Below are 21878 nucleotides of genomic sequence, written 5' to 3'. Positions count from 1 at the left end.
ATAATGGTTTTAATATGATAGAAACCTGCGCAGTGGTATAATAAATATGTGGTAAAAATTTCAATCCGATTGGACAAATAGTTTTTGAGATCATAAAGGACAAACAGACACCAACTTCGCTTTATATATGGGTCAGATTCAGAATTTTTCAAATAAACCTGCGGGCGAGGTTCACGGATTTCCCTGAAATTTTGGTATGTTATAGTACATGATAAAAAAGTGCCAAAACCAAAATTTTGGACCCCCTCCCCCCTCCTACCCCCCTCCTCCCCTATAGACGTCCAATTTCTATCTATATTTTTTCTGAAGGCCTGAAGCTATTAAAAAATCTGAAAAAATTCATGAAGGTACTTTTCAACAATCCAAACAATCTCGAATTTTTTCAGATTTTTCGAGTGCTTCAGGCCTTCAGAAAAAATCATTGAAAATTTAAATTATTTTATTTTCGGTGAAATGGATCGATATACCAGACCGGAGTATTTTTTTCTGAATTCTGACGTTAAAAAACGATTCCTTGAATTTTTTTAGAATTTTTCATTCATGTCCATTCAGCCTAGAGCTGAAAAACCGCTTTTTTTTCGAAAATAATTTTTTTAAGGCGCTACGGAGTCTCAAAAAATCTGGAAAAATTTTTTTCTCATTTTGTTCATCAAAATACATAATCTCAAATTTTTCAGATTTTTTAATTGAAGGCGATAGCGTCTGGAGCCGAAAAACGTTATTTTTAACAAAAAAGGTTCCTGGAACCCGATGGTTCTGGTAAAAAAATTTGAAAAAATTTTTTTTGAATTCCTTGTCAAATTTTAATAAATTTTGACCGTTGCAAAATTTCGATTGGAGCTTCATAGCTCATTCTAGAGCATAACAAAGATTAATGCGAAATTCTGAAGAAATTAGAAAAATAATGTAATTGTGATGAATGTCTTATTTGAATGGTGGGTGGAATGGAATGGTTTATTTGAAAAATTCTGAATCTGACCCATATATAGATTGTAATTTTAAACTTGTGAATCATCTCAGATTTAATACAATTATTTGTGATCACCTTTGTTATTTGCTAATATAGAAATCTTCTTTTTAAATAAATTGCCTTGGTCATATAATTTCTTGACAGCATTTTCTGCTCTTATTATTCTTCTTTTTACATCTTGTAAAGCCAGTTCGGGATCCAAAGTATCTGATATTCTTTTTAGAGGTACCTGAGCCGTATGTTCATTAGGCCTTTGATTTTTGGTTTTATGTTGATTAATTTTTTAGATTAGGCAAATCAACTTATTATGATCATTGAGAATTTTGGAAAAATAATATTATAATACGAATTAATAAATTAGAATAAAAATTTCCCAAAAAACATTTTTATAATATTTTCCAATTCTTCATTCACAACATCAACCTATTACAATCATCTAATCAAATGTTTATCGAAATCATCAAACATTCAGAGCTGAAGCTGAAAAATTAAAAATAATTTTTTCGGTATTCTTGAAAAGATTTTCAGGAAAGTTTTATTTTATAACATACTGTGAGCTTCGTGAAGCTGGCAACTTGAACCGATTTTCGCAATAAAAACTCATATGTACTTGTAGGAAATCATATCCTCATTACAATGCAATGAAAAAAAAAATTGCTAGACCTTTAGTTTAATAACAAATACGAAATAACTTTGGTTGCTGGAAAATAATTCAAATGGTTTTATTTTCGTGAAAAATGCATCTATAGACTCGAATTAAATTGCTATCAAATCCTCATAAATTGCTAGTATAGAAAAATCAATTTTGGAACCGCTAAATTGTAACAATAATAAAATATGCAAAAAATAAAATTTTACACATCGGAAGCATAGGCCACTAGCGGCGCTTCGCGCTCTGAACTATTGCGCAGTCTCAAACCTTAATGGCGCTGGCAGACTGGCAGCAGCCGAGGAGAGTTGTCTGTCAGTTGACGAGTTCATCATAAATATTAATTGAAGAATGTTTACGAAGTGAATTCATTGGTTTTTATGTTTATTTTACACTATTTATTATTATTATTATTATTACTTTCCCTGAAGACCCTGAGTTTGAAGGTGACTTAATGTGTCAAGTCTTTTCATAACCTATTCGTGACAGTCTTTTCTGACGTTTCTTTATTATTACATTGATTATTTTTTTACGCTTATTGATTATTGATAAATTATAACTATAGAGACATAGTTTTCCAATGGAATTTCACGTTTGTCATGCGAAGCATGGTATTCAGCATCACAGTACGTTAGTACATCAGTCGAAAGTTTAAAAACAAACAAAGATCCTGATTTTTTGATAACTGTCAAAGATTATCAAACAGGGCAAAATGTTGTGCTCATGGAAGCTGGTACTGGAGCTTACCACAAGAATACAAGAGCAAAGGATACCCGATGCCCAGTTTGATGAATACACAGTGAGTAGCAATGCTTTATTTTAAAAATTAAACTTTACTCAACAATGATGCATTTTAATTTACGCTGTTTTGATTTATTACAGCTCTGAGTAGAATGGTTTACTGCAGAAGTCATGAAAATTCTACTTAAAATATTTCATAAGCACAAAACATTTCCTCCACCAAGAGTGAAGCTCAAAAGGTTTCAAAACTCGATCATCGTGAACTAAAAAAAATGGAGAAGGCAAGTTTAGGTTTTTTTTTGGCTTTTGCTGGTGCTGCTCAGCTCTGCGACCAAGGTACAAACGACTGGTTGACAATATTTTTCCTCCAATTCATTGAGTTGACTTGTTCTCATGTACTCATTTGTCATATTTACTTATTTTGTTTTAGGATGGTTTGATAAAAAATAATATGGAAAAGTTTATGTTTTATTCATTGAGTAGTCCAGAAAAGCTTGATAAAATTGGTGAATATTAATTGCAAAGGGCATCCAGAGATATTTCAAGGTAATAGAAAATTTTTTCTTAACAATTATTCCTATCTAATTTGAACTTTATTTCTCAAGGTGGAGGAATGGATTTGTTATTATTGCTATGGTAGCCATGGATTAGTTATTCGCTGCATGTCATGCACAAACTTTGAATCTGTTTGTGGAAAGTTTTTTAAAAATGGTTCAAAAATGATTAGAATCTACAGATCCTCAGTTACAAAATTTGGCAACACAATCGGTTAGTAGTAAAATACAGTCTGGTGTTCATCTCATTCTACTCCTTTGATGTGTTAATTAATTTTCTGTGTGCATTTACTAACGTTTTCAATTGGAAATAGCTTAGTAATGTTTGCTACAGGAAAATTGATATAGTTTTTAAGAATACTACATATGCATTAATACATAATTGAACAAACTACTTTTGTCTCTCAGTTTGTTAGATTTGCCAATATCGAAGAAGATACGCCATCTTACCACATATATTACGATTTCTTTGTATCAAAATATTCTTCGATGTTCCACTCTAACAATGATGATCCCTCGATGTGCAAACATATTCGGCTAACAGGAATTCAAGGATTGCAGGTACTATATGCTATTCATTATTTCTTCAACTAGTTAATTTATCATATAATACATTATTTTTGGGTATCGTTTCATTATAGGGTGTTGTGAGAAAAACTGTATCTGATGATTCAGTAGAAAATATTTAGAACATAGTTCATATGGAAAAAATTGTACCATCATTATTATATAATATGCAAAATTCAAGGTAAAAATTATAAAAATTTAAAATTAATACCATAGAGTTGAATGACTATTTATTTATTTTTTTCTTTTATTAACAGGTATTCAAATAAAGACAATACTACCCCTGAAAGTTCAACAGAAGAAAGGTCAGATCCTCCTCAATTCGCTGAAACATGTATGAGAGAACTTGTTGGAAGAGCAACTTTTGGTCACATAAATGCGTTATCAAACCAGTTTTCAATCATTTAGATAATCACCAATTATGGGTACCAAATTATTTTGCTATTCACACATTCCGCATGTTTATGTTTTCTATACAGGTATTTTTAATTAGAAAATACTTATACATTAAAAAATACAACATTTAATAAAAATGACAATAAAATTTAATATTAATTCTCAGGTTGGAACTAAATATCTATTTTTATATAATACATTTCCACCAAGTTTTTTTCAACTTCTACTCAGAATGTCTTTGGCATCTGATTCTGAAATGTGATTACTAGTGCAACAGATTTTTCATACTCTGATAGATCGGCATAAGAATAGTGAAAAATTATCCAAACCAAAGTGAGACTATTTTATTACATGTTTTAAAATATTTCTTCAAATGTGAGCTGTTAATAATTATAATTTCTTTCAGTATTAATGTTGTGGAGCTGGACCTTGCAATTGAAAAAGCCACAAGACCTGATGTTATTTTTATTAGAAAACATGACCCTGAAATTTACATGACTTTGTATGAATCATTGGAATTGATTAGTAATCGAGTAGAAAATATTGAGTCTACTTACACAACATTGGCTTTACTGATAGTTGAACTTTGTCAGACGAAACAGTTCTTGAAATGTTAAGATTAGTTATGAGTTTGCAATATCCTGCATTAACTAATTCTCAAATCAGTATAGCAATCAAATTGAATTTACATGTTACAGTAATAAGTTTGTTAGTTTTGATGGCAAATGTATGTAATATCACTACATTGATTAACTATGCAAATAAGGTAAATTGATAAAGTTTTAAATAATAATCATAATTATAATTCATGTATTATTTATGCTCAATTACTTAATTTACAGATTGTTGAAAGTCGCAGTGAAGAAGCAACACATTTACTTCCTGATCTCAAGTCACAACATAATTCATCTTTGCCTTCACTATGACTCGGAATAAATCATCAACAGAATATGTTCTTTCAATTTTCATGGCAGATAGCTCGGAAAAATATCGAATTTTTTATAAAGTATTTTTACTACTTTTGAAAGATTACGCAAAATTCATAAAATGTTAATAAAAAATGTTTTTTACTCATGTGCATTAAAAAATCCTCGATTAAAAATCATGAAAGTTTTAACATAGGGACAGTTTTTTTATGTAAAAAGATTATTTTATTTTAGAGGTTCTACATCACTTGAATGTATTGTACTATTTTTATGTATCATGAAAAAATAAACATTTGTTAAATTTCGCACAAAATCATATTGTTTGTTAATTGTCTAAAATAAATTGAATACTTGTATGAGAATTTATAGCTTATTAAGAAAGTCTATGAGCAGCCTTAGATAATGAATCATGAATCATGGAATGAAGCTCTATGAGTTTCAGAAAATGAAAAAGAATTAATTAAAAAATTTTAACTATTTGATTAATCATAACTCATCTCTTTCATAGCTATCATAAAAAGTTTAAAAAATATATTTTTCTAATATAAAATTTAGTTTCAAAATTGTATCAAAATTTTTATTTCAGAACTTGTAAAAATTTAACTTTACATGTCGTAGGAAGCGAAATTCGGAATTTATAATTATTAATTACAATTCGAAATAGTTGATTCCTCATTACTTAAAAATAGAGTTACATTTTCTAGAATATAATTATTAACATGCAAGGTTTGTGGAATGATCTTTATAAATAGTTACGCTAGGAAAGCTGTGTAGAACGATCACTTCAAAGATTTTTCGATCATTGAAGATATTCTTTATACTTCATTCATCAGTTATTTCTTTATCATTCATTCTTATATACAACAACATGCCAATATTTATATTTAGTCCAGGATTTTTGATTGGTTTCAATTCAGTTGAATCATATGCTCTCCATTTATCAGTCATGGAACGTATATAAGGCACAAATTTTTTCAAAGTACATTCTTGTGTAGGCATTGCAACACTCACCGCCCCACACAAACTAAACTCGTTCTTTTCAATGGTTACAATAGTCGGCAATTCAGATAAAATTTACTTTTGTTGAAACATTGTGCTTCGTTGACAGCAATTTCAAATTATTTATTATTGTCATTTTATTCGAGCATTGATTGCACCATATATTTTTTTTTATAATTTTTTGAATGCATACAACGATGTTACCCAGGTGAAAATAGTATGTAAGATCTGGCTCCAGATCTGGCATCAGATCTGGTATAAGATCTGACAAATATACACCAGATCTGACATCAGATCTAATGTCAGATCTGAAGTGACTGTAATGCCTTCAATTATTTAAACAATAAGTTTATTAATAATTAAAATTTTATAATAAATCTTAATAATAAAAGTTGTTGAATCAATTTAAATTCACATTATCAGAAACCTAAATATTGTAGGAATTTTTCTTAAAGGTATTATCGATGTGATTATTAAAATATAACTAAATTTGTTATAAAGTTTTAATTATCAATAAAGTTATTGTTTAATTAATTAAAGGCAATACAGTCACTTCAGATCTGACATAAGATCTGATGTCAGATCTGATATAAGTTCTGATGTCGATTATCGAATACAAGATCTGGTATCAGATCTGGCGTACATTTATCAGATCTTATACCAGATCTGATGCCAGATCTGGAGTCAGATCTGACATACTATTTTCACCTGGGTACATGCATCTGTAATTTCTACCGATCTAAAAATCTCAGTTTTTTCTTCAGCGCAATCATTACACATAAATTTCATTGATGAGCACGAGGTATCATGAAACAATTTTTCAAATACTGAGTGAACATCATCCGGGCAAATAATTTTATTATTCTCGATGAACCCAATATTTGAAAGAATTTTAAATCTTTTTGCATACAATGGGGTAATATCATTTGTTTCTGCAAAGTTCAAAATATCTTCATAAATATTACCTTTCACCGCTTGTTTTTCAAAGTATTCTTTGAAACTTTTGTAAAACTTAGTAGCTCTCGTGAAGATTTCGATTAGACTATCAAAAGCGTTTGTATTATCGAAGCCGTAAGAAATCTTTTTGTACGAAAAAGATTTAAAGTTACCATTAACTAGCAATTTTGATTTGTGAGTCGATGAAGATCGTGGAATTTGGTAATATTCTTTTATCTCATTAAATCCCGAGAGAAACTTATTATTTTTTTTTCTTTTTTTCATTTTTTCGTTTTTATTTTTAATGTATGCAGATTGTAGATCTTGAGCTTCGCTGACACTATTATTATGACTTTTTGAGCTGTAATTGTGGTCATTATATTCAGTCAAATCATTATCTGAAAATTAAGTATCAAATACCAGTTAGTGCTCATAAAAGTCTTGGGTACATTTTTGTAAGAAATTAGAACTAAATACAAACCGAAAACATCTTCTGCAATTTCCTCGTCCATAGAACGATCTGCATTTCCTCCCCAGTTATCTTTTTCCTTAAAATGTAAATGTTTTTCATTAACTGACCCAACTTCATTATTGCTTTCGGGTAATAAATCTCTTTCTGCTTCGTGTAAGTTCGCATATATATATTGCGCGTGAAATCTGACAAATTCATGAATTCTCATATATTTTTCTTTAGTTTTATTTAGCTCAGAGTAATATTTTTCGGAAACCATGCCTCTATTATCAATGTCTACATTATCAGTGCCCTTAAAATCATCAACAGTGATCATAAATTTGGTCCAAAAAGGAAAATAAGTCAATAAATTCATAAGTGCTGTAGTAATTTTATCGTTCTTATTCCCATTCACTTCCATCACCACATCTTTTTTATAAAAAACTAAGTCACCTGATATTTCCTTATTCAAATCTTGAATGAAATCAGCTGCTGAAACACAACATGTTTTTTTTATTACACTTGTTAAATCTGAGCAAATATTGATTTCATCGGTCCGCATTTCATCTTCAATTGGTACAAAATTTTTGATTTGAATCTTTTCTAATTCATCAATAATGTTTTTTCTATATGAATCAATAACTTTATTTGTGCACTCGCTCTGTAGTAGCACAAGAATTTTTTTTACAATAATCTTGAAATCGTCGTAATCCTCAACCGTGCGAAGATGGCATATAATTCTAATAAAAAGTTCTGTTTCGTGATCTTTTACTCCCTCCTTTTTAAATATATGCTCACTAATGAGTAATATTAAGTCCAAGCGTATAATAACTCTACAATTCGGTAAATTAGCACGACCTTGCAAATATTGAATGCATTTTTTTACATAAAAATCTGTGTTACATCCATTGAACGATAATATTGCTGCATCAATCATTTCTGCTGCTGGATACATGACCAAACGAGATGGATTACCTTGAATGTGTTTAACCCATTCAAAAAAGAAATATTGAAGAAATGTGTAATTGCATACTTCCGAAATCGTCTGGAAGTATGGAACAATAACACCACCGTTTGTTTCCCCAAGGAAACTTAAAAGTTTTAAATTTTCACTTTTTCGATCGGCCATGACGGTGTTTTTAACTACATTATTAATCATAGAAAAATACACTGAAATATTTTTTTTGTTTAGTTTATTAATAATTTTTTGCTTAGGCCACATATAAATTACATAAACTGGATTACCGGAAATTTCTCGTATTAAAGGCTTGTACTCTACATTGGCTTTAGTAACTAATAAGAAATCTAAGTCGTCACCAGCTGAAATATTTTTTTTAGTCTGCACTTTTTTTTCCTTTTTTTCATCTTGCACAATTCTTGATTTTAAAGCTCGAAGCTCATCGCAACTATTATCTCTATTATGCAGAATATAAAAATACAAATTATCGCGTTTGATAGTATATCCTTCTTTTTCAATGTCGTTGACAGCCGAGTCCCAAACACTATCTGTTGATTTTTTGAGATTACCTTGTTCGTTGAATATGTTTAAATTTTTTAATATCGATATTTTTATTTCCTTAGGCACTGAAGGTTTTTTTCCTCGTCGTTTCGTTGTCATTTTATACATATTTTTACAATATTTTAAACGAGTGAAAAAACAATTTCGAAAGAAAGATACTCGTAGCTCTCAGCTGCTTGTAAGCAATTTCCTACAAGTACATATGAGTTTTTATTGCGAAAATCGGTTCAAGTTGCCAGCTTCACGAAGCACATACTGTGACGTCCAAAGCCGCCACTGATATCATATGTTTTTTTTCCACCTACAATCATGATCGATCGATAATCGCTTCATTACCTACAGTAGAAAAATATCAATCCTAGATCATAGCGTTCCTAAGTTACCGACCCAATTAACAAATTTCATTTTAACAAATGATTAATTATTCTTATATGATTTCTAAATATTTTAACTCACTATGTTTAATTACTATGTTTAATGAATTTAATTTTTATTATAACTCAATGATGTCAATTAAATAGAAAATAACTCCATAAAAGTATAACTGCACGTTGTTGTATTAACGACTCAAAATGATTATTTACAAACACAATATTACATTAAGCTTTAAGCCGAGTGCAAGAATATCAAACAATAGCAATTGTCACTATACCACAGATATCAAACTCAAAGGAAATCACTAGCACTTCACGAACAAATTCTGAGTCATCGTAAATATGCACTGTTTGGTATCGTTGCACTCGCCTCAACTCACTGATTTTAAACAATCCACTGTATCGCACTTTTATCAACAATTATGTCTAGTATTTTATAATAAAGATCTGATCCGTGAAACTTGAAAAGATTCGCTTTAAAACAAAGCGAAACTAGGGCTAGATAAATCCGTTACAAACCATATAGCTTAAGCTGCTTTAAAAGCAAGATGTGTTAGTATATGTGTTGTAATAATCCAGGTGCAAGGAAGGGTTTCTTAAAAATTTTGTTCTCATAAGAATTAATACCTTCTTTACAGTATACTGAAATAACAAAATATTATAAAAGTCCTCGCAGAGTAGAACGTTCGCTTTTGTCCTTCAATACTTCACTCGCTAATACCCGTGCGAATAGAGTTGCTCTGAAAAAATAAAGAGAGAGAGAGAGAGAGAGAGAGAGAGAGAGAGAGAGAGAGAGAGAGAGAGAGAGAGAAAGAGAGAGAGAGAGAGAGAGGGAGGCAGGGAGAGAGATAACTTTATAGAGCTTAAGGCTAGGCGCTCTGAATGCACTTATGAATTACAATTGTCTTACAAAATAATCAATTTTCCATGACAAGGTAACAAAAGTAGTAGCATTAGGATAATTTACATAGTAAAAATAGCTTTACAGGTGTGAACTGAGATTGATCTGATTGTGAGAATAATTATTAATGAAATGTGAATGGAATTGCGAATGAATGAGGCTAGACGGGTGTATGCTAAAATTACGATAAAGTATTGATGCCTCAGGCCCACTGACCTAGACCGAGCCGATGCGGTGTTACACGTTCACGTCGTCCAATGGTCGTAATAACGACAAAGCGCACACAAGCGCGCGCGAGAGAGAGAGAGAGAGAGAGAGTGAGAGAGAGATATGAGTGGTTGAAAAAGCCTTGTTAAGTTGCCCTATTATAGTTGCCTGAAAACTCCCTACTCTAGTGACATATTATTATGTCACTGTGTATAGGTAGCTCCCCCATATTACGAGGTATTCAACTGAACTCATGCCTCATTTTGATCTGTTCTCGACACTGAATCGGTATATATCGACGTTCTATAGTCAACACAGTGTTTCTCTTTGTTCGTGAGTGTAAAGTGATTGCGTGGTATAAACATTTTTGTTTTTCAAAATACAGTGAAAATCATATGATTCGATAATTTCAAGTTTTTATACATTTGTAACCGAACAATTGTTCAATGTGCAGCTCATCAAGTACGACTTTTTCTTTTTCTTTACTTTACTATTCTACTTTTACGACTGCGACTATAAATTCTTAACTGGCATGAAACTCGATATTCTACAAAATAATAGTGTGTCGATATTTATTTATAATTTTATAAATAATATATACTTTTGACGAGAACTAAGTTTTTATTTTTGTCTTTATTATTCTACTCTGCAAATTTCAGTCTTTTTGTAACACGGATTTTTCAATCGTTTATTCATTGAAATTTAGTATCCTTTATCATTTTACTTATAAATTGTTATTTAACGCATTTATAATTATTAAATTTTATGCAATAGTACACGTAATTTTAATAGTGAATTACTCTGCATTTTACCAAAAATGTACTCATTTTCGACCAGCAGTTATGACTCAAATGTTTAAGTTTTATTAGCAGATACGTTCACTTTAAAATTAAGAAATTATATAAATATTAGGAATTTTCTTTTGAATGCTTTGAAAATTCCCTAATATCATAAGTAATCAGTGATTCTAAGTTGTTTTTTACTCCTTATAATATCTTTATAAAGTTCTTCGTACACTTGTATCGCTAAATCGCAGTAATGTTTAAATTGCCGAATAACTGAATTTTCAACTAAAAAGACGCATCCGAATTTTTGATAGTTAAATATAGGAGGGCAGTGGTTTTTCTTAATTCTTAATGACTTTTACAAAAAAATGGTCGTTTTACAAATTCAAAATTTTCGCGTCGCAGTGATTATTTGTTATAGTTTGCCCTCGTGGGGCTTAAGGGCTCGAAGGGGGCTTAAATAATTATATATTTCTATTTATAGTATTAAGCTGAAAAAGTGAAAAAAAATTTTTTTCAGAAAACAGGCTTTATCAATACCCCATTTGAAAGTATTTTATCCAGTTAAATACTTACAAACACTTAAATTAACTTGTATCAGCCTATGACCCTTCAGCGATGAACATTGAGGATATCTAAGCTGTTTGCCGTATATTCTAAGTGATGGCTTGACACGACTAAGTTCTAGGTCATTTCATTTTCTTCGATGGATCATTATCGATCAACGCAACCTCAAGCTAAGCATAAGATCTTATTTGACTACTTCCACATAAGTACAATTTAATAAAATATTTTATTAAAATTTATCAAAAATAATCATTAATAACAGTAAGCTTTCAAGTGTCAAATGCTTAGCGCCAGCAGTCTTGTAACAATGTAATTAACTGTTTTTAAGTACCCAACTGGACAAAATACTTTCTTTTAATTCCTACGGCTGTTTTTCAGGTTTTCAACTATTTTAGCTTTCCTATGAGTAAAGATTAATCATTATAAAATAATGAACGCTTTCATCGACACTTTCATCACAGCATACAAAGACACCTGTAATAGAAATAACAGAAACTAATTGACAAAACTTTACTCTTCAAAAACTTCATGACTTGCAACTGATTTTCACATTGTACACTTTCAAAACATTATTAGTCTGTTGACAGCTACAATTCAAAATAAACCTATAACCACGGATGCAGCACCTGGAACATAAATTATACAACAAAGTATCGCATTCTTGACAAGTGTACATAACTAATCATTCATGTATGTATTTCAGTCATAAGAAACTAGTTTATTTTGTTTGTTAAACAAATTACTTCGTCATGAACGAGTACTTTGGTAATGAAAGAATAGTCGCTACACTGGCAAGAGCTGAGACATATTTTGGAGAAATAAAATCTCCCTTGCAATTGTATTCCTAAGAGAGTTAACAATTTTAAACATTGCAAACAATTTGATGTTGATATAACATCAAGCCACAGCACCTTGAAAAATCTAAAAAAAAAAAAAGAAAATCAATAAATATTCATTAGTAACACTGCTAATAGTACTATATTACTATTAGTAACACTGCTAATAGTACTATTACTATTAGTAACACTGCTAATAATACTATTACTGTTATTAATTATGAAGAATTCAAGAAAAGTTTAAATTTAGAAAAACAATTTTTACTTCAAGATGACCTACTTGAGCTCCATGAAATGTCATTCATTCTTAATGTATCAAACTTAAATCTTCTGCAAGAATCTCTTGCAAATAAACTGCAAGGAATAATTAAAAAAATGCAGGTATGCAAAATCCAAGAAGTCTTGAAAATGAATCCATCCTAATGAGACGTACATGTGTATTTGATTCATTATGTAATTGGTTGGCACACAGCTGCAGCAATGCAAGTTTCTTAGATTTTATGCAGCAAAGCAAAGATAGCGAAGCTGTCAAAAAACATTGAAAGAATAAACAATTCTCCGCTTGAGGGTTTGTATTGCAACCCAAAAAACCACTTTTAATAACTATTTTATTAGAGTTTATTGACAATATAACAGACAAAAAAGCCGAAATTTCAATGTTTTTTTATTTACAATCTAAAGACTTTAACTAAAAACCGCTTCGATATTTCGATACACAGGATATCCGCTTTCTCCAGATATTTTTTGTTTATTTTTTTACCAAACGTTAAACTAATTACAAGAACTGTTACCAACCAACTTTAACATGTAAAGTATACGGGCGGTCGCTTTGTTTGGCCTCCAGTTAAATCAGCTGGTCGATTTGTGACCGTCACTGACGACTGTGAAAACAGCCTATATGTGTATTTTTTGTCGCTGCATCCGAATATGACATTTATTTTTCCTCAAAATGACAGCATCATTGAGAAAAACGCAATTTTCATGAATAATGCGTAAAAAAAATTTTTTCAATTTTTTCATATTCAACTCACTGTATTTTGCAAAGTTTTTAATAGTCTTCGATGAAATTTTAACCGTATATTCTTGAGATCTTTTGAAAGAAAACAAGCTATCATACGAGTGAAAAAGTTGATTAGAACTAGAAATATGAATTTTTAAACTTTTATTATCCTATTTAGCGGAGGGTCAACTACGAACTGAAATTTTGCAAAATATAAAGTACAAAGAAGTTTTTGATAAAATCTCAACCAAAAATCTCCCGCTGCTTAATTAGAAATCAATCATACCGACCCGCCTCTATTTACCATAGATCCTTATTACCATAGATCGTCATTACCATAGATCAATCTCATACATACCGACTTATCATACATCGATCTAATTCTGATGACATGACGGTCTTTTGTTATAATTTTAATCCTATTATTTATACTACATCTATCTAAAACTCGCGGTTTAAAATGAATAAACTAACACCTATTAAAATTAAAATTGGAAATAATATTTTTGTAGATAAAAAACAATAACCCAAGTAGATTCATATTTAAACTAAATTCTACAAACAATTAAACCCACAGATAAAACACTCTTTCAATAAAATATTTTTAAGATAGTCATGGCGGGATTATGACTTCAAATAATTAATTATCTTGATAACTACATCGCCACGTGCATGACTATGCAAGTATGAAAATGTAACTTTAATCGTTCGTAAAATTTATAAAATGCCATATTGTTATATACCCTTTGGCATTGGGTAATAACTTTAATATTTAGAATTAATTGTTACTGTTGCTGACTGAGAGAAGGAACATGAAATAAGTGTAAAATGCTCGAGTGAGATTCATACACAAGACTTTATTACAAAACATGTAATTAGTTATAAGCTCTTGGAATAACAAAATAAATCGTTAGAGCGGCGATAGTTACGTTGTTAGTGTCTAGCGGCCGCTTTCAGATTTTTATGGATTCCCAACAAATCACAGCTCACCGCGTAGTCAAACGCCGAGATGTTGGAAGGAGCCTTCTGATAAGGTAGAAACACCAATTATGGAACGGTTTTGAGGCAACTTTTTTTCGAACACGTGTATCTATTTGAGAAATTGATAAAACTTTAAAATAAACTTATCATATATTAGATGCGCTGTACCTTTAATATTGATATGACTGTATTTAAAGTTGTCCTTAATTTTCTTATTTATATTTATATAAGTAATATTAACAAAGTATCTTTAGTACCTAATGATGGAACAGATGCAAACTTTGCGCGTTCCATTAAAGGATCATCGGAATCAACGATTGTTCCAATATTGAAATTAACTAATCAATTGGCGATCTTAACCTGTACTGTTTCACTAAAAGGACACTGCTTTTTTTGGGTGTCCCTATCAATGGAACGCGCTCTTCAGACGCACTTGATTAATTTATACACCGTTTCATAATCGGTGTTTTTTTCTTATATAAGTACCTAAAACCGCTCTAACTAAAAATATGTAAGTCACCGTTATTTAAATATTTTCCTGTCTATCTCAAAGCCCTACATAACTAATATAGGCACCAATAGTCTCCTATAACTAATACAAGCACGACAAGACTTGCATAAATAATACAAGCATCTCAAGACCTGTATAACTAAATAGGGCACTTCAAGACTTGTATAGATAATACAAGCATCTTAAGACTGGTATAAATAATATATAGGCAATTATAGCCTCGTATAACTAATACGAGACGGTAAAACCTTGTGTACATAACACACCAGAGTGATACCGTATACATTATTAAACACGGGACTCGTGTGCGGGCAAAACGCTTATACGTCGTTCGACTGCGCAGCGCGAACTCTAACTTTTTCCCGGCTCATAGCAAGCCATACACACACACACAAGCACCCACTCTCTTGCATACAGACATGGTCCAGTCAAAATGTAGGTCTTTTCGCGACAAAGAAAATGAACTTTTAAAAGTTAAGATCGGACTTATAGTTTTCGAGAAACAGTCATTTGTTTATAAGAACTCTCCCGCGTACCTAGGCTATATCTCGAATTTTAACAACAATAGCGAGTCCGTTCGACGCGCAAATGAAAGTTTAAGACTTGTACTTATACGTAGCAAAAAGATTTAGACGGAAAATCGAAAAAACATACGTTAAACAATGCGATGAAAATTCGGTACTTTTTATGTTATAAACAAATAGACCCAGAGGGTCAATTATAACAGTTAGCCGGATAATTCTTTTTCTGTTCAATAGCTGTAACAACGTTGGTTTGATTCATTAATTGTTAATAACAACGAAGCAATGATGTAAAAAAAAAATCTATTTTTGTTAAAAAAGCACTTAGGCCTGTTTATTTTTTTTATAATCTGCGTTTCAATGTCAGCTATTGAACAAAAAAAGAATTATCCGGCTAACTGTTATAATTGACCCTCTGGGTCTATTTGTTTATAACATGAAAAGTACCGAATTTTCATCGCATTGTTTAACGTATGTTTTTTCGATTTTCCGTCTAAATTTTTTTGCTACGTATAAGTACAAGTCTTAAACTTTCAATTGCTCGTCGAACGAACTCGCTATTGTTGTTCAAAATCGAGATATAGCCTAGGTCCGAGGGAGAGTTTTTATAAACAAATGACAGTTTCTCGAAAACTATATGTCCGATCTCAACTTTTAAAAGTTCATTTTCTTTGTCGTGAAAAGACCTACATTTTTATGTGTAGAATGAAGTGAAATTGTTTATAATAAATGCGATTGAAAAAATGGCCATTTTAAAGGGTTTTTTGCACTTTCTCGGTAAATAATTAATTTAATCGACCGCGTTTGGGCTCAAATTAAAGGTCTAATTAATAGCTACAACTTTTATTCTAACTTCTTTTCGATTGCTGTTCATGAAAAAGCTACAAGGGCAAAAATGTGATTTTTTTCACCCTTCTAATCATCCCCCTACCCAAACTGACCGAATTTTTTTACTTTCAAATACGAAATTCTGATAAATTAATAGATAACCCTATTTAAAAAATGATGAAAATTCTTTTTGAATGACTCACTCAAAAGTCTCTTTGCTTACTCATATGTGTAACAATCGTATATTGAAAATAGTATATTGCTACCCTACGACGTCTGAATCAAAAACTTACCTCATTAGAGTTTTCTGAAGCCATATTGTAAATGAGATATTCAAGATGCCTTGTTGCCATAAGTTGAAAGATCCGTTCATATCACTGTGAGACTAACGATCATTTTTAGAATTTTTTATACCCGAAAGCGTAGATAGTCCGCGTAATCTGGCGTCGCATAGTGGCGAGAAGCAAAAAATTTGATTTTTCAACAACAAGTACAATTTCTGGTCTTGAAGGTAAAAATTGAGATTTTTCTGTTTGAAACTTTAAAACTATAATTTTCAAGCTATTCGTAGGACTCATTTGCTGAGCTTTATGTGTAAATCGATTGACTTTTGAGCACTTATCAACCCTTTCTTTAGAAAATCAATAAGCTTCCTAAAGATGATATTTTCGAACGTTAAACATGATAAATAAAAATATACAAAAAATTTTCTATAGCTTTTAAGTACATATCATTTCGAAGCATCTTTTGCTTGCGAAACAATTATAAAATATCGATCGCAAAGGCTGTTCTGAACCATATCTAATTTCTCTGGACTATGCGCGAGTTTATGTTTGCGGGCTATATATACAGTAGATTTATTTTATATTTAATCTCACTCACATTATTATTTTTTAAATTCTTTTTAAAATTTTTACAAAACTGTAACAACCCCGGCAAGCGAGATATACCACTAGTTAAAATAATTTATAGAGCGCATATCGATGTACTTTTTTCCCTCCATATTGCTCATAATAATACGTCAATACGAATTCGTTTATTGATCCAAGGCGTGAAACGTATTTCCTGATACATTGTGCTGCAGGCTCGTCAAATTATACAATAATATGCGTTATTATGCGCAGGGGAACCGTGCGTAATCCGTAATGTAAACATTGTCCGGGCGTCCATCACCTCTGCCTGACGATCAATAAAAAGCCTGTATACGTTATAATAGCTTCCTTCAGCAGAGAATAGTCCGCCCGTCAGTCCGTCAGCCGAGCGCGTGGATATATAAAATAAATTATAATTGAAGCAGTAATCGCTTTTCAAAATTTTTCCTTCCCACCTAGAGCTAATTTTAGTGTAAGATAAATAGAGAGAGAAGGAGAGAAAGAAAAAGAGAGAGAGAGAGAGCGATTTGATTTGAAAAACTTTACTAGGACAAGCCCCATTGGGCACAGTGGTAGTCACACAGAGAAAAGAAGGTAGAAAGAGAGATAGAGAGAGAGAGAGAGAGAGCGAAACCAGTAACGAACGCTCTGTCACCAAGGGTTATTCTTTACTCTTTACCCTTCGTTAGGGATTGTTTATTTTTCCAGGCGTCGTATAGGAGTTTAGGGGCTCACGTATTGTACGTGTCTGAGTGTCTACGTATGTGTACTTTTTTCCTCTTTGAATCAGAATAAAATCTTGTAAACAAAATTATGCTACATATAAATACATGCTGAAAAAAAATCCTAGAGACAAGTCCAACTTAAGGAGGCTCTACACCAATCATAAAAATAGTACAGCGAGGCATCTGTCTGCCTCTTTCTCGCATCAGGCAGACAACCGCTCGCACTATTCGAAATCAATGATTTTGTTTAATTACTCATTAGTTAGTTCGTTAAGGGGTAATTTTTAACATACCAATCGAAAGCTTGGAACTTTCTCTTTCAGAAAATATATTTTTCATTAAGATGGTTGATCTTTTAAATTAGTTATGAACAACAAAAGACCGCGTCCCATAAGAGCCCGTGTTAAAATCGCGATTTTCAAACTTGTTTATCTCGAAAGTTAGTTCGTCAAACACTTTTTTTTTGGAATCTCATTTTGAGGATCTAAAAAATCGATTGATATAAGTTTTATCATGTTGGATGATTTTTTGTATAATGTGTAGAGCCCTCTTAAGTGGATAGCTGGATTAGCACAGTGCACGAAAACAACTTGAGGACGTGCACATATGAGCGCGTTCAGCAGAAGTCGGCCTACCCGCGCGATTACGGCAATTTTGGCCGAAAGTGTCGTATGTTTAGCTCGCTCCATTACCTCGCCCATGGATCGATAGATTTTTTCCTCCTCTTTCTAGTGGTGTAACTTAAAAAATTCTTAAAAATTGATTTTGAGGTTAAAACTCGACTTGAATGTTTAAGTCGATTTATCCAAAAAATGTATCCTCCGATTTCAAAATAAACTAGACCAATCGAAAGAGGAGGCAAAAATCTACCGAAAACGATGTTTTCCAGGACGGAAAAATGATGAGAACTATTAAGGATATTGAGAAGAATAGCGCGGGACGGCGCGCGCGGACCTCTTTTCCTGTCTTTGTCTTTTCGAACCGCTAAAAAAATGCTGGAAAAATAATTTAAACACGTAAATCGATCGCTTTTTTCCTCCTCTTCCTGATGGCGTTGTTGAAAAAATTCCCAAAAATTTTTTTCATAGTCAAAACTTGACTTGAATTATTAAGTCAATATTTCTTCTAGTATTTCAATTTTGACCTCAAAATTAACATTACCAATCGAAAGAAGAGGAAAAAATCTATCGATTTACGTGTTTAAATTATTTTTCCAGCATTTTTTTAGCGATTCAAAAAGACAAAGACAGGAAAAGACGTCCGCGCGCGCCGTCCCGCGCTATTCTTCTCGATATCTTTAATACTTTTCATTATTTCTCTATCCTGGAAAACATGGTTTTCGATAGATTTTTGCCTCTTCTTTCGATTGGTGCGGTTTAAATTGAAATCGGAGGATACATTTTTTGGATAAATCGATTTAAACATTCAAGTCGAGTTTTAAGCTCAAAATTAATTTTTAAGAATTCTTTAAGTTACACCACTAGAAAGAGGAGGAAAAAATCTATCGATCCATGGGGTTTGGATTTTTTTTCTGCCTCTTGGTAAACGTTTCCGAGCGAGCTAAACATACGACACTTTCGGCCAAAAATGCCGTAATCGCGCGGGGTGGCCGACTTATTTTCTTGCTGGACGTGCACATATTTTCTTACGTACAAATAATCTACACTGAGAAAATAATTTCATTGATAAAACAAAATTATTTAATTAAATACAATGTATGGAATAATTTCATTGAAATAACCTTTTCATTTCATCCAACAAAATATTTAATGGTTTTTACCAAAGTTTCTTTGCTTCAATCAATCATTTGATTAAATTAATAATAAATAAAATGTTAAATTAGATTTCATTGAATCAATAAATTTTTTTTCGCAGTGTAGATACGTGTGAGAAGATTTGCACAATTTAGAGATTGTTAACCGTTTTATTTTAGAACTCTCGATTTGCGCACAAACACACACGCACACATTGTGCATACGCATATGATAGACATTACTATATTTCGGGGTTGCCACCGCGTGTTTGACAAGCGAGAAAATAAGAGCCACGAACTGGTTATATATGCTTGCAAGTACTTGTACAGTGCTGCTTGTGGCGTTCCCACTGCTTTTCCCCCTCTGCTTGCCAACGTTCGCCACTGCTCCAGTTCCAGGCCGTTCTCCGATCGCTCGAGTCAGGCACTGCGTCGGATAGTCGATGATAGTAGCAACTCGACATTAGTACGAGTCCGCCTTATTAGCTCACGTTATCGTAATTGCCTTTTTGACTTTCCGGGTGGCAATTTGATAAGCGCACGTTGATCGCCAACTGTGTGCTCACCGGAGCTTTTTTTGCAAGCTCGAGTTGAAAGAATCCAGCTACTAGAGAAATGGAAATACTTCGTCATTCTGCTAGAGCAGCACGAAGAAAAAAATACGAAATTGACACCGAGCATAAACCTGCTTTGTACAGTTCTTATCTTGGCTCGTGTACTTGCCTCTTCGTCGAAACAGGGGGACTTTAAAGTGAGTTAAGCTGTAAAAACAATTTTTCTCCAACCCTCCTGAAAAAAACGTTTACTTTTTCATCGCGCGTACGCTAGAAGAAGCAACCCTTTTTCCCACTTCTGCGATTTCGGCAGATGCACATTTTTGCTATGACGAATATGATTTAGCTACATAATATTTGCCATTTTGTAGCTTGAATGGCTTAGACTACAACTTAATTTTAAATAAATTAATATCACATACGTTGAGCTAGGCAGCCTATACAAATAAATGAAGTATCGACCTCGGTAAATTGTCGAGAGACAATATGATAAAATTTTAATCGTAATATTACGCGTAGCTTTGGCGAACGCACGCGATCGATCGCAAATGAACTTGGTGTGCGAATATGGAAATTTTAGCAAAGTACACAAAGGGCACACCAAGTGGCTCATATGCATATTGACATATGACGTATTCCACGCTCGACCAGACAATGCGCTCGCGCGGGGCATTTTTTAATGTATCGCAACTTTTCTAACTCACCGTGGCTGGCGCAATTATGTCTGAAAAATTATTGCACACATGAATTCCGATAGATTTTTGTCTGTTCTTTCCAATGGTGGCGTCAGTTTTTCGAAAAAAGTTAATTTTCATGGAGAAAATTATATGGCGTGGAATACGTCATATAAACATATTGACATATTGTCACTGCAGGCACACGTCTGTATCTGACTCAGTTTTGTAGCATATCAAGAAGTAGTATAATATATAATCAAAAAAAAAATTATCTCAAACAATCGATAAAACATTTATAAATAGTTCCTACTATATATTTACACATGTACATTGTGCCAGACGTATAAGTTTATTATGCAACGCGTAGAAAATTATATCACTTTTGGCTGGCCAGTGAATGGAGCAGCTATCGTTCCTCTCCCACCTGAACTCTATTACTCTTTTACAACTAGAAAGAGAGGTAAAACAGTTGCTCACCCCCGTTTAAATTTGTCTTTTTCAGAAAGTTGGTGGAGGCTTTCGATGATCTGTGGCACGAGGCCGATGCAGCTATCGGACTATTTCCAAAAATTTCCCAAATATCCAAGGATGTTTCGAAAAAATCAACAAGATGAAGACGTGAAGGTACAGGGACGATATTCTGCATCGCCTGGGACCGGTTAGCATTTATCGTATCAATGCCGTTTCAAGCTACTGCCAGATTCCCCTACCGTGCGGTGGGAGATAGGAGGGGCTTTACTTTTTCGGAGTCAGCTGAAAGATGAATAAGCCCGAGTTCCTTCGGCTGATAGGGAGTCTATTGCTACCTCGCCGTCTTGTTCGATCACTAGATTGAGGCATGCATCAATTGCATCGACTTGCTTGCGTCGTTACTAGAAGAGGTATTTTATAGCACGGATAAGCATAAGTACATACCCGACAAGTTACTTACAGTTTTAATAGCGCTTTATTTTATACTTAATATAAATTAGCGTACTTTTTGAATTGAAAAAGTAACGTTAAATATTAAATACCTATTTATTATCTAAAGATAAATAAATGTGATTAAAAAAATTTGTTTTCAGCAGGAATGTCCGGG

At 32.3% G+C, this 21878-nt stretch overlaps 1 pseudogene; it reads left to right on the top strand.

The window, feature by feature from the left end:
• Window positions 1–1907: 1907 nt before the first annotated feature.
• On the top strand, window positions 1908–4987 carry LOC106649394 (annotated as a pseudogene).
• The last annotated feature ends 16891 nt before the right edge of the window (window positions 4988–21878 follow it).

This window comes from Trichogramma pretiosum, unplaced genomic scaffold (genome assembly GCF_000599845.2).
Source record: "Trichogramma pretiosum strain Unisexual culture from Peru unplaced genomic scaffold, Tpre_2.0 scaffold23, whole genome shotgun sequence".
Classification (NCBI taxonomy): Eukaryota; Metazoa; Arthropoda; class Insecta; order Hymenoptera; family Trichogrammatidae; genus Trichogramma; species Trichogramma pretiosum.
Note: the sequence above shows the minus strand (reverse complement) of the source record. Positions and strands in the feature narration are given on the sequence as shown.